A 12037-nucleotide genomic window follows, 5' to 3' on the forward strand; every position below is an offset into this window, starting at 1 on the left:
TCAGCCTGAGTGACACATGTCAATCACACTCACCAGAGCCTACTCTGTTTCAGACACCTACCTACACAATATTGTGTTACCGTGTTGTGCTACGTTTGATTGTGTTTGTGTGGTACACTTTGGTGTATGGTATGACACAGGCTGGTTTCTTTGACAGATCTGGGTCTGTGCTGACATACTGTATGTCCTTCATTGTTTATTTCTGAAGATCTTAATAAGAATCTAAAGTAGAGCACTGCATCAACTCCAATGAATCGTCTGCCTCCCAAGTGGAATGGCATTTTTGTTTGTCTTGTTGCTTGTATTATTCATTTTTGCATGAATTAATCAAGCCATGCTGTGTACAGACAATGTCCGTCTGTTAGTGTGTGTGTGTGTGTGTGTGTGTGTGTGTGTGTGTGTGTGTGTGTGTGTGTGTGTGTGTGTGTGTGTGTGTGTGTGTGTGTGTGTGTGTGTGTGTGTGTGTGTGTGTGTGTGTGTGTTTTTGCATGCATGTCTTTGTCAGTTTGCTGTGTGTTTGTCTGTTTGCTGTGTGTTTCAGTTTGCTGTGTCTTTGTCAGTTTGCTGTGTGTTCTCGGCGCCTGTCAAAGCCAGTCTAATATTAGTGGCTCATTGATCGGTGGCGGTTTCTGGACGAAAATATGGTGATAAATGAGGATAGCTGCGGTGGGGGTGGGGGGGGGGGCGCTCTCAAAACGCTAGTCGAAAACGTAAAAGTGGTAGCATCAGGCTTTTTTTAAGTGAGCGAAAGAGAGAAAACCGTCGGCACTGAGCCTTCATTGCAGTCCAAACAGCCAATACAATGCACAGTCTGTGAGACAGCAGTCAAAGAGGATTGGAGATTAGTTGGCCGGAGCAGACGCGCCCAGAGAGGGAAAGATGAAGAGAGAGTGAGCAGAGAGAAATGAAGAGGGCAGTGTGGTCTAGGGAATTTTTTCTCTCCCCGTCGTTGAATTGAACCTACATTGTGTTGTACGTCGCCAGCCTCCCCCTCAGCTATATTTGTCCCTCCCCCATCATCTCTCCCTCGCTCTCTCCCCCTCTCTTTCCGCTCTCCGTATCAAAGCCTGGGGGAGCCAGTGGAGATTAAATGTAGCCTCTATAAGCCAAGCACATCATGTAGCTATGTTTCTATGACCTGCTCTCTCTTTCTGCTCTCTCTCTCCTCTCATTCTCTTTTTGAAGGATAGTGTTAATGATGTCGGGCATGTGTGAGGTAATGAGGCAGTGAGAGAGAGAGAGACACGGAGAGGGAGGGAAAGTGAGAGAGACCGTATGAGACAGAGAGGAATACGTGCAAGAAGAAAATCAAGGAAAACAGAGGATTTGTTGACGGGAAACAGACTTGAATAAAACACTGAAAAGGTGGAAAAGTGAGAGGCGGCCGACTTTCTCATTCCCCCTCCTCATCTCCCTCCTCCTCCTCCTCCTTAGCCTCCTCCTCCTCCTCCTTCTCCTCTCTTTCTGTCTCTGTCTCTATCTGTCTCTCCGGCTGATACAGCAGAGAAGTGGGCCTCTTGTTTTAAATTATTACATCTGAGCAGGCAAATTACTGGATAATATTTCCACATTTTTTGGGAAAAGTATTTTTTCATCTCCTGCCATGCAGCAGGAATGCATGAAGACGAGAGCGGGAGACCTGGGATTCACAGTTTTCTCTTTTCCCTTCTTCCAATTTTGCATGTGTTTCTGTTCTGCACTGAGAGAGAGAGAAAGAGAGAGAGAAGGAGGGGGGTGAAATAAAATGTATCAATGTTAGCGAGGGAAGCAGAACAGCAGCAACATCCATTGATGCATTTGGTCTTTTAATTAGTTTGGATATTTTTGGGCTCTTGTGGCATATACGACAAAAACTGTTAATTTTCTTCTAACCTGAACTGGATATGAAATAGGGATATACAACTGAGTAAAGGTGGCATAGGTTAACAGCAGCGAAACAAAGTGAGTGAACATGTGTGTGTGTGTGTGTGTGTGTGTGTGTGTGTGTGTGTGTGTGTGTGTGTGTGTGTGTGTGTGTGTTCCTCCTCTCCTCTCTCTCTGTGAGCCAGCAGACTGGTATGCTTCACTGGTGCTGTGGTCCTGGCTACAAGCGGTGGTAGGGCTCACTCTCATCCTCTCTTCTCACTCCCTGTTCTCTCTCCTTTTTTCATACCTGCTTTTTATCACCATCGCCATCTTTTATTGTTATTCTGAACTTTTCCGTTCACTGAAACCCCTGGGAATAGCCTCTCGTTTTCTCCGAGTCATTTCCCTCTCTCTTTCTGTCTGTACACGGTGGTTTCTTCATCAGCCTCACCACCCATCCTCTCTCCTCCTTCTCTTATATCTGTCCGTCGGTTCGCTTCGTCTCCCTGTCATCGACCGACACATTGCTCCCCACTCGTGCCACTTTCATCCTGTAACCGTCTGTAAAGCCTGCAAGATCTTGTCCGAAACCTTGTCGACATGAGTTTAAACCTGAGTTAGTTTCTCTCTCTCTCTTTCTCTGTCGAGCAGGCTGCAACAAGGGACAAGGGCTGGTGCCTCCTCATTACGAACCAGACCTGGGTAAGTTGATTGAAGCTGTTTTCCTGCCGCTCTCTCGTTTTTTTCTCGATCTACGTAACTTATGGCTGTAGATTTAGACCGCCTGCCTCCCTTACACCTCTCTGTCTCAAACTGGTTGTGTAAGGTTCAGTGTGGATTCATATTCAACCATCCTCGTGCACATATCCAGATCATCGCTCTGCCCTCCTAATATTGAAATGAAACGAGCCACATGAATGTTTCAAGATAAACTGACTTTGTGTTCTTTTGCTTGGGTATTCTGTAAAGTAGTTTAGAGTCGGTGGTTGGTGTGCTGCTGAATCCAGGATTTCTGTCTGACCGTCCCTTAACAACTGGCAGCTGCAGCTTAGGAATAGAGAGCATGGGAGCTTAAGGTACCGAGGGCTAGCTTTGGGTTTACCTGGAGCATTTTTCAAAGTGCTGTATTGTTTCACCTGGGGGAGTGGGGAGAGACACAGAGAGGGACATAGGGAGAGAGAGAGAGAGAGAGTCGGTGGGAGGCGGGGGTCTCTCCAGAGGGAGAGAGAGAGGCAGAGGGGGGAGGGGGAGATTGGTCAATGTTGTGTCTGGCTTATGGTTGCACTTGTTGTATGTTATACAGACAGGGAGCCAGAGAAGGGGGGCATGCATTGCCGATATACCTCACGGAAGGAAGCCTTTATTGTCATGGATATCGTGTGTTTGTTTCTAGTCTATTTGGTACTCTCATGCCAGCATGATTCATTCGACTCACAGTCTGTCTGGGAGTGGAAATAGTACAACTATAAAATGTGCCTCTCGCAATCCCTGAGACCCTAACTTGTGACGTTGTGCTCTCATGTCCACGGGTTAGGCTCTCGGGAGCTGGGAGTGGTGCGCTGTCGTCCCGTCTGTCGCTCTCTCTGCAAGACAAAGGCGTTTCAGAATGTCAAACGTACATAGACACACTAGATTGTCAGAGAAAGGAAATCGTCTGGAATGAAAAGTGAAAAAAGGTTAGCTGGAATCAGGCGGCAGTGTATGTGGGGGAGGGGGGGGGGGTCGAAGGAATGCCGGCTCGAGGGTCATGTGACACAATGGTGGGTTGAAATCAGCTGAGGAATCTTTGTGGTGGGGTGGATGATGGAGGGGGGAACTTACGTTCAGTGAACGTTTAAGTTAACATTACCAATCCTGCACTTGTGTCTGAGGCCCACAAAAACACTCAACTAGCCACTGATCCTGTCTGCTCTGTTATTCCTTTGTCTTCTGGCGACTGGGAAAGTATTTCTTTCTGTTTTTGTCCATGCCTTATTCTGTCTTGAGAGCAGCACAAAGTACTGTGGAGAGCGTGAACCTATAACAGCTCGGTACACCTGTGTTTGACCTCATGGAACCCTCGTCTTCATGCACACACAAGCTCGCCGTGCATACACACGCTCGCCGTGCATACACACACACAAGGTAGAGCTCTTTGTGTGCAGAGAGAGTACGTTCGCAGGTGTTTGTATATCAGAGAGCCTGTATGTTAGCAGTTATTACCATGTCACATGGATTGACTGTGAGTCTGTATGCTGTTGCTGTGCTGTATCGGATAAGGTCTAACGTTCTTTTTTAACGGAGCAGCTAGCAAATTCTAGTGTGTCTGCAAAATGACTTGAAATAACTGCAAGTTTGTTGGGTTTGTACTGGCTTTAGGGACAGCAAACTGAACAGCGGCACACCCAGCTTCTGATAGCAATGGGGCTAACATGCATACAGCTAACATACATCTTTTGTTTGCGTTCTGCCCTTGACTAGACATTCATTTTTACAGTCCTCATAACATCGTCTATTGTCAACAACGCTTGGTGTGATTAGGCTAGCATCATGCTAATAAAAGCACTGTGGATTCTCCCTCCCTCTGTGAGCCATGCTGGAAGGGTAGAGAAACTGTGTTTCAGAACAGCGACTCCATGATAGCCTCGGCCCATCCCCTCATTGCTGCACTGGCCCATCCCCTCATTGCTGCGCTGCAGGAGTATGTTCTTCCTCTCACTGCTAACCTCTTTGTGCTGGCTGTGTAAAATGGCACCCTTTCAGGACTCCTCACCAACGTGGTAGTGTGCGTAAGGACTTAGTGCTCCAGAACAGTAACCCTCATTCAGATATCCCTACACCGGCCTACGTGTGTGTTGTGTGTGTGTGTGTGTGTGTTTGCAAACCTAAACTTATTTATTCTGTACTACTATAACTAAGTATAGCAGAGATGCTATAACAACAGCTGCCCCTGTGTGTGTGTGTGTGTGAGTGAGTATGTGTGTGTTGTTAACTGCTAACGCACTGCAGTGTGGGCAACCCTGGGTAACAAGCAGTCTCATCCATGTACCATGTGGCACATATAGCTCACCCCTGAGTCAGACATTCTCACCTCTAGTTTATTAACATAGCTCACCCCTGGGTCAAACATTCTCACCACTAGCTTATTAACATAGCTCACCCCTGGTTCAGACATTCTCACCACTAGCTTATTAACATAGCTCACCCCTGGGTCAGACATTCTCACCACTAGCTTATTAACATAGCTCACCCCTGGGTCAGACATTCTCACCACTAGCTTATTAACAAAGCTCACCCCTGGGTCAGACATTCTCACCACTAGCTTATTAACATAGCTCACCCCTGGGTCAGACATTCTCACCACTAGCTCATTAACATAGCTCACCCCTGGGTGAGACCTGGGTGAGACATTCTCACCACTAGCTTATTAACATTGAAAGTCTACCATGCTTTAAATCCGCATTGTCGATTCACACACAATGGTTCGGTGTGGTTCGAGGGGAGAGTGAAATGTGTCAAATTGTAGCATTTATTTTTGCAGCAGACACTGTGTTGGGTTTAGCGCTATAAGGTGTAGATTTGCACTGTAACAGTCTAGTCCAGGTAACTGACTAATTTTTTAGGGTCGCTCAACGGACTAAACTGTGTTTATATTGGAAATCTCTATTGCTCGTCTGTTGCTGCTAGAGCTCTCTTCTTGCATAAAAAAGGGAAACCTATTTCGAGCCTCCGCCTCAGCCCTGTGACAAACAGTTTTATTTGTTCAGCTTGGTATGCAAACAGCGGCGCTGAGGCGTCTCGCCCCGATCTGAAGCGTTGCAGTGCAGAGAGACAGAGCTGTCTGGCTACAGCTCCATTGTCGGATTGTGTCTCGCTCAGCCTCACAGCCCCAGCCTGCTCACGTTGCTTCCCTACCACTGCACTGGGGCATGCACACACACAGGCACACGCACACACAGGCACACGCACACACACAGGCCTGAGCCTTCTTAAGGTGGACTGGGCAGTAGGACATTCAGTGTGTGTACGAACGTGTGTGTGTGTGTGTGTGTGTGTGTGTGTGTGTGTGTGTGTGTGTGTGTGTGTGTGTGTGTGTGTGTGTGTGTGTGTGTGTGTGTGTGTGTGTGTGTGTGTGTGTGTGTGTGTGTGTGAACAAAGGGTTCTGCACTAGGGCTGTTCAGGTGGCTCAGACAATGTCGATGGCTCCTTTGTATCTCGCCTGGTGACGCCTATGATACCGGGCAGAACATACTGGTACCGACTAGCGTGTACTGGGCCAGGAGTGTCCTTTGTGCCAGCATCTTTGCTCCAGAACACACAGGAGTTTACAGTCCCCATTCCGCAGTTTCCGCCACTCCCTGGAAACACCCTTCAGTTGCTGCAGTTCTACTTGTAGGCTATTGGTACACATGCTACACGACTCTGCATAGGCCAGTGTGGAGAAATAGGCTTGGAAATATCAATAATCGGATAGTGTGAGGAGAGTTGATGAGCTGTGCTGTAGAGCACTTGTGTGTAGTCTGAGAGCTGAAACAACAGGTTAACGAGACAAGATGGCGCAGGCAGGCAGCCACAAGTGGATCCTTGCACTGCACTAGAATAAATGTGACCAGCTATAAGCTGCACCAAGTTTAAAGTTTTATTAGTCGTATGTACAGGATACACATGGTATACAACGAAATGCTTACTTTCAGGTTACTTCTCAACAATACAACAACTATAAGAAATAATAAAAGATAAGAATATGAACATAAGGTAAATGGCTCAGTAGAATAATATTAAGATTTTAGCCTAAAAGTAAAGCTACGAACAATGAAACCAGTTCAATCAAAAGGTGGCAAATGACTAGTACAGTTTTGTGGTATGAAGGGGAGTGGATCCTGACGCACTTGTAACTGGATTTGAGGATGAACATTTTGGACAGACATTTTCTTTTTCATGGACCAATAAGTAGGGTTGTCTGGCAGCAGCAGCTTAGAGTATCCTCCCAGTACTCTCTCTCTTGCTCTCTGCAATCAGGACAGCTCAGACTTAGAATCACTCTGTTGGAGCCCAAACTCAAAGAATTACAGCAGGGAACCTTTCTTAACGTCCCTTTTAAGTGGAGGGTAATTACATTAGGGGCCTTTGTACACAAGCAGAAAACATGATGGTCTGCAAACAGAGAGATCAGCACTGTCTCTCTGTCCCCCCCCCTCTCTCTCTCCCCCCCTCCTCTCTCTCTCTCCCTCTTTGTATACACACACACACACGGCCCAGCTGTGTAACTAGTTTATTAGCTAATGAGCAGGTAGGAGAGACAGTGTCATCTACTTGGCCATCTGTGAGGGCACCTCCCTGTTCAGGTTAAATGAGCTTTAGGATTAAACACTCCCACCATGCTATGTGGATTAATCACTACTCAGGACTAATCGAATTAATCCAAGAGGGATATGTCACCAGTGTATGCCAACAGTCGCCACAGTCTCCTCTAACCTCCTGGCACCCTATTCACTTTATAACACACTACTTTTACCTAGAGGTCACCCTATTCCCCATACAGTCCACTACTTTTGGCCAGAGTCCAGCCTGTTTCCTATCTAGTGCATTCCAAAGGCTCTGGACAAAAGTGGTGCACTATATAGGGACTAAGGTGGTATATCAGAAATGGCCTGTCTCCAATGTGATTTGGAGGAAGAGGGAAGGCATTCCATCCTCTTACAGAATCTGAAGCCACACAGTGTCTCATTTAACATATTCTGGTCAAGTCAGGTCTATCAACAGCGAGAGGAGCCATGGAAATCCCCCTGCTTAGAGTCAAGAGAACGATTGGTTGATCCTCTTCTCTCCTTCTCTTTGTTCTCTTTTTCTCTTTCTTTTCCTTTTTCTTTCTGTCTGCTGATTGCGTCCCTCCTCTCTCTCTTTGTCTTTTTCTCCCTCTCTCTCTCTCTCTCTCTCGTTCTCTTTCTTTCTCTCCTATTTCTCACAGGCACAGATACAGACCCAAACACACCGACAGACAAATACACACAACCAACATTCTCCAGTCTCACAGGTTTAACCCTGAGAGGGGCATGTGTAATTATTGTGATTAATGGATAATCTATGATAGGCTTTATCTTTGGATTCATCTACACAGGCGCATTCCCCTATGGTTGTCCCAAAGAATAACCCTTCTGTACAAAATATAGCCACTATCTTGTGTGTAAGCACTCTTTCTATTCATGATCTGAGCTACTGTTTTATCTGTTGCAGATTTCACTAAGTCGATCTCAAACCATATCCTTTATCATAGAAACAAGTATGGTTTAGATTTAGCACCCCGTCTGAATTGCCCTTATTGAAATCGTTCAGATTTTTATTTTTGAATCATTCCCAAAAATGTCTTCAATTTACCTGGTAAACTATACATGTGAAGATCTGTTTAGAAACACTCCTAAAAGCCATTCTCAGGTACTTTGTTAACCATTAGTAAACATATTATGTGTGTGTAAACCATGAACAATAACTTTACTTACAGCCAGAGTGTATAATGCTTCATCACTTGTTCTAAGAATAATGAGCCCTAGGGCCCTGTTTAAGCGCAATCATTTGACATGCCTGGATTAGAATTTTTTTTAAAGCTTTTTCATCAAACTTTCCCATTTTCTTTTTTATGTCAGATTGTCTGGATAATGCCTTATTATAATATTTATAATATGCTATGTATTTAATATGCTGTATAAAAAAAAATACAGACAGAAAAAAGCTGTTATTTGGTCAGAATAGCTTACTATTGTTTAATAGAGTAACAACGACCTACAAATGTTCAGCAAATCATTAACAGGTGATTTATAAATGATCTATAAATGGCTTTTAAATCAACGTTATTATAAAGTGTTAGCATCATTTGCCTAGCAAATACAATACCCAAATCCCCCTTTTTGATGAGAAAGAAAGCTGTTTATTACTGAGAATGTGTCTCCTGTGTTATTGTAGTAGAACCTACAGAAAATAAACATTTTAAAGCTCCATGTTTTATGATCAATTATAACTAGCTATGAGATCAAATCAAATGTATGTATTTATTTACTACTATGAATGGTTAAAAATGAAGGCATAAGCTACGAATGTGTACCTCATGATGCTGTTAATCGGTACGGCTGTTTTTTAGTCTGCTGCTGTGCTTTTGTTACACAGTTTTTCCATACAGAATTAATAAGAGTTGGCAAGTGGCCCATTTTCTCAGTTCTTTAAAGAGAAATCCCACATGCCAACAGTGAGAACAAGGTTTTGACATCTCTGTCTCACACATATTAGGTGCACAATTGTCCCAGCGTCGCCCGGGTTTGGCCGGTGTAGGCCATCATTGTAAATACGAATTTGTTCTGAACTGACTTGCCTAGTTAAGTAAAGGTTACACAGGTGTGTGTGGGTGTTTTAAATAGGGCTGTCAAAGTTAACATTTATGTTCTTTTGGTCATTTAGCAGACGCTCTTATCAAGAGCAACTAGGGTTAAGTGCCTTGCTCAAGGGCGCACATCGACAGATTTTTCACCTAGTCAGTTCAGGGAATCGAACCAGTAACCTTTCAGTTACTGGCCCAATGATCATAACCATCAGGCTACCTGCCGCTATAACACATTAACAACGAATTAACGTGTGATATTTTTAATGCCATTAATTCTTTGACGCCGTAAATCACTTCTCCATTTCTTCACCTCACAGATCCCTTTAAGCACACGTGTTTCCGCAGGGACCCTTTTAAGTGCAACACACAAAATGTTGTGTGCAGTCAGTCTCTATAGAGGTGTCTGTCTCTATTGTGGTGCTTAAACATCGACTAGCCTCTTGATTCAACTAATTTCCCACAATGATTTTAATCAGAACAGGACATCCATTTCGCTACTGTTTTTGTTGTAGTTCTCAGGTCAAAAGATTTAACTAAATGATCCCAATTCTAGTAGCAGCTTGTGACTAGTTAATGGATAAGTAGCCTAGGCTAGATCTAATAGCTGTATTATATATGAACTCAGACCTGGCTGACCCGTTGTTATTGTCTTCTGTGGAATTCATACAATTGTTGGACAGGTTTAAAAGCTCTTTGTTCTTTGTATCCATAGACCCAGTCGGTATCAGATGTGGTGACCCCACTTGGTGACCCGGCCCGCCTGTGGGGAAAACAACCTGTGGTTACCATGTTGGTTCACGGCAAAAACTTGACCTTTTTCAAATGTATTTTTCTTGCTGTCTGCTTGTTTTAGTCAATTACAAAACTACATTTAAGAAAAGTACAACATGTCTAAAGATTACTTTTCAACATTGCCTGCTCCCGAGCGTTCTCACTACTTAGAAATACGTAATATTGTATGTTGTAGGGGTTCCCTCATGCCCCTTTTCATGATGGTGATAGCAGCCATGTGAGTGCTAGCTAGGTAGCGACCGGAACATTAAGCTAGCCAAGACCAACAACACAAACAAAAGGACTATACTAAACAAGTTAAATGTCTTGCCTGTGATGAAATGTTTTCCACACACATAGCTACGTATAGTCTACTTGGACACCGCATACCCACATTTCCCACTCTCCCACTCTGAATACCCTGAAGCCTGAAGTGTGTGTATGTGCTGTGTGCAAGTGTTAAACTTCAAGAACATTGACAAGAGGCAGTAGGCCTTAAACATTGAGAGCATTAATAAGCTGTATGTTACAGTGACTTTTGTGTTGTTTATAGTGCCATTAAAACAATTCTGATGCATATTATTTTGTGTTTCTTTCCCATAAAATCAAAACATAGTATGCCTGTAACTCAATGTATAGGAAAATTGTTTATTTGTGGCCAAATCTGAGCTAATTCTAAAATTGCGACTAATCGCGATTAAGGGATGCCATTAAGTCGATTCATTATTTTAATTATTTAACAGCCCTAGTTTATGTTGTACCCTGGTGGGTTAGGGGAAGGGTTAACTGCATTTAAACTGCAGTTATTGATGACCCATTGACAAGGCATTATAACACTTAAACTTAAACTTTAAGATATGAAGATAGACTAGAAAAAACCATGCCAAAATATCAAGTCAACCGTGTTGATATTGTTGAAAATGTTGTTTTAATATAATTTTGAGATCGGATAGTCCTACCCATTTAGATGAGATGTTGCTAGACTGAGTGTACAAAATATTAGGAACACCTGCTCTTTCCATGACATAGACTGACTAAGTAAATCCAGGTGGAATCTATGATCCCTTATTGATGTCACTTGTTAAATCCACTTCAATCAGTGTAGATGAAGGGAAGAAGAAAGGTTAAAGAAAGATTTGTAAGCTTTGAGACAATTGAGACATGGATTGTGTATGTGTGCCATTCGAAGGGTGAATGGGCAAGACAAAATATGTGCCTTTGAATGGGGTATGGTAGTAGGTGCCAGGCACACCGGTTTGAGTATGTCAAAAAACTGCAATGCTGCTGGGTTTTTCACGTTCAACAGTTTCCTATGTGTATCAAGAATGGTGCACCACTCAAAGGACATCCAGCCAACTTGACACAACTGTGGGAAGCATTGGAGTCAACATGGGCCAGCATCCCTGTGGAACGCTTTCGACATCTTGTAGAGTCCATGCCCTGATGAGTTGAGGCTGTTCTGAGGGCAAAATTAGGTGCAACTCAAGAGTAGGAAGGTGTTCCTAATGTTTTGTACACTCAGTGTATACCATATCTGCTTGGTTTCTCAGGTTCTATGTGGGGGAGTTTTGAAAATATATATCTTACAGGAAACCACCTATTTATAATGATATAATTGTCTTTCTCTTTTACATGTATACTTTTCAGAATATCTCACATTGATCATGTACTGCATGTAAACAAAACAATTTACAATTGCATTTGCAACGTTCCTATTTTCCAACAATAAAGATTATGAAACATGTGTCTTTCTGTTGTTGTTTTTGTTTGAAGTTATTCTGACATTGTCTGACTTGGGAATGGAAACACTTAGGAATGGGAATGGATCTATGAGACTACATCAATTATTTCACTAGAAATACAGTATAATACCAGTGGTAATAGGGCTGGGGAATAACATGTGAACTATCCCTTTAAGTTAACACACAATGGGGATGCTGGTCAAGTATATTCAAGTCTTATGATTGTGAATACAAACCTGACCATATGCACTGTAGTATACAATTGTATATGAACAAACGTTTCATCCCCGAACAGCTCGTAAATAGGCTGTTGGAAGCATTAGTCTTCCGG

General features: G+C 43.5%; 1 long non-coding RNA gene across 3 annotated transcripts in view; it reads left to right on the forward strand.

Moving 5' to 3' along the window:
* Positions 1 to 11708, forward strand: part of LOC109905601 (uncharacterized) — a 104195-nt gene extending 92487 nt beyond the window's left edge. For 2 of the 3 annotated variants that reach the window (XR_002257291.2, XR_004203138.1), the window contains one exon: positions 9906 to 11708. This is a non-coding gene — a long non-coding RNA (uncharacterized LOC109905601). Of the gene's footprint in view, positions 1 to 1380; positions 2096 to 2496; positions 2548 to 9905 lie in introns of those variants that run through there. The other variant, XR_004203139.1, reaches the window with a different exon arrangement.
* Positions 11709 to 12037: the final 329 nt, after the last annotated feature.

This window comes from Oncorhynchus kisutch, linkage group LG15 (assembly GCF_002021735.2).
Source record: "Oncorhynchus kisutch isolate 150728-3 linkage group LG15, Okis_V2, whole genome shotgun sequence".
Classification (NCBI taxonomy): Eukaryota; Metazoa; Chordata; class Actinopteri; order Salmoniformes; family Salmonidae; genus Oncorhynchus; species Oncorhynchus kisutch.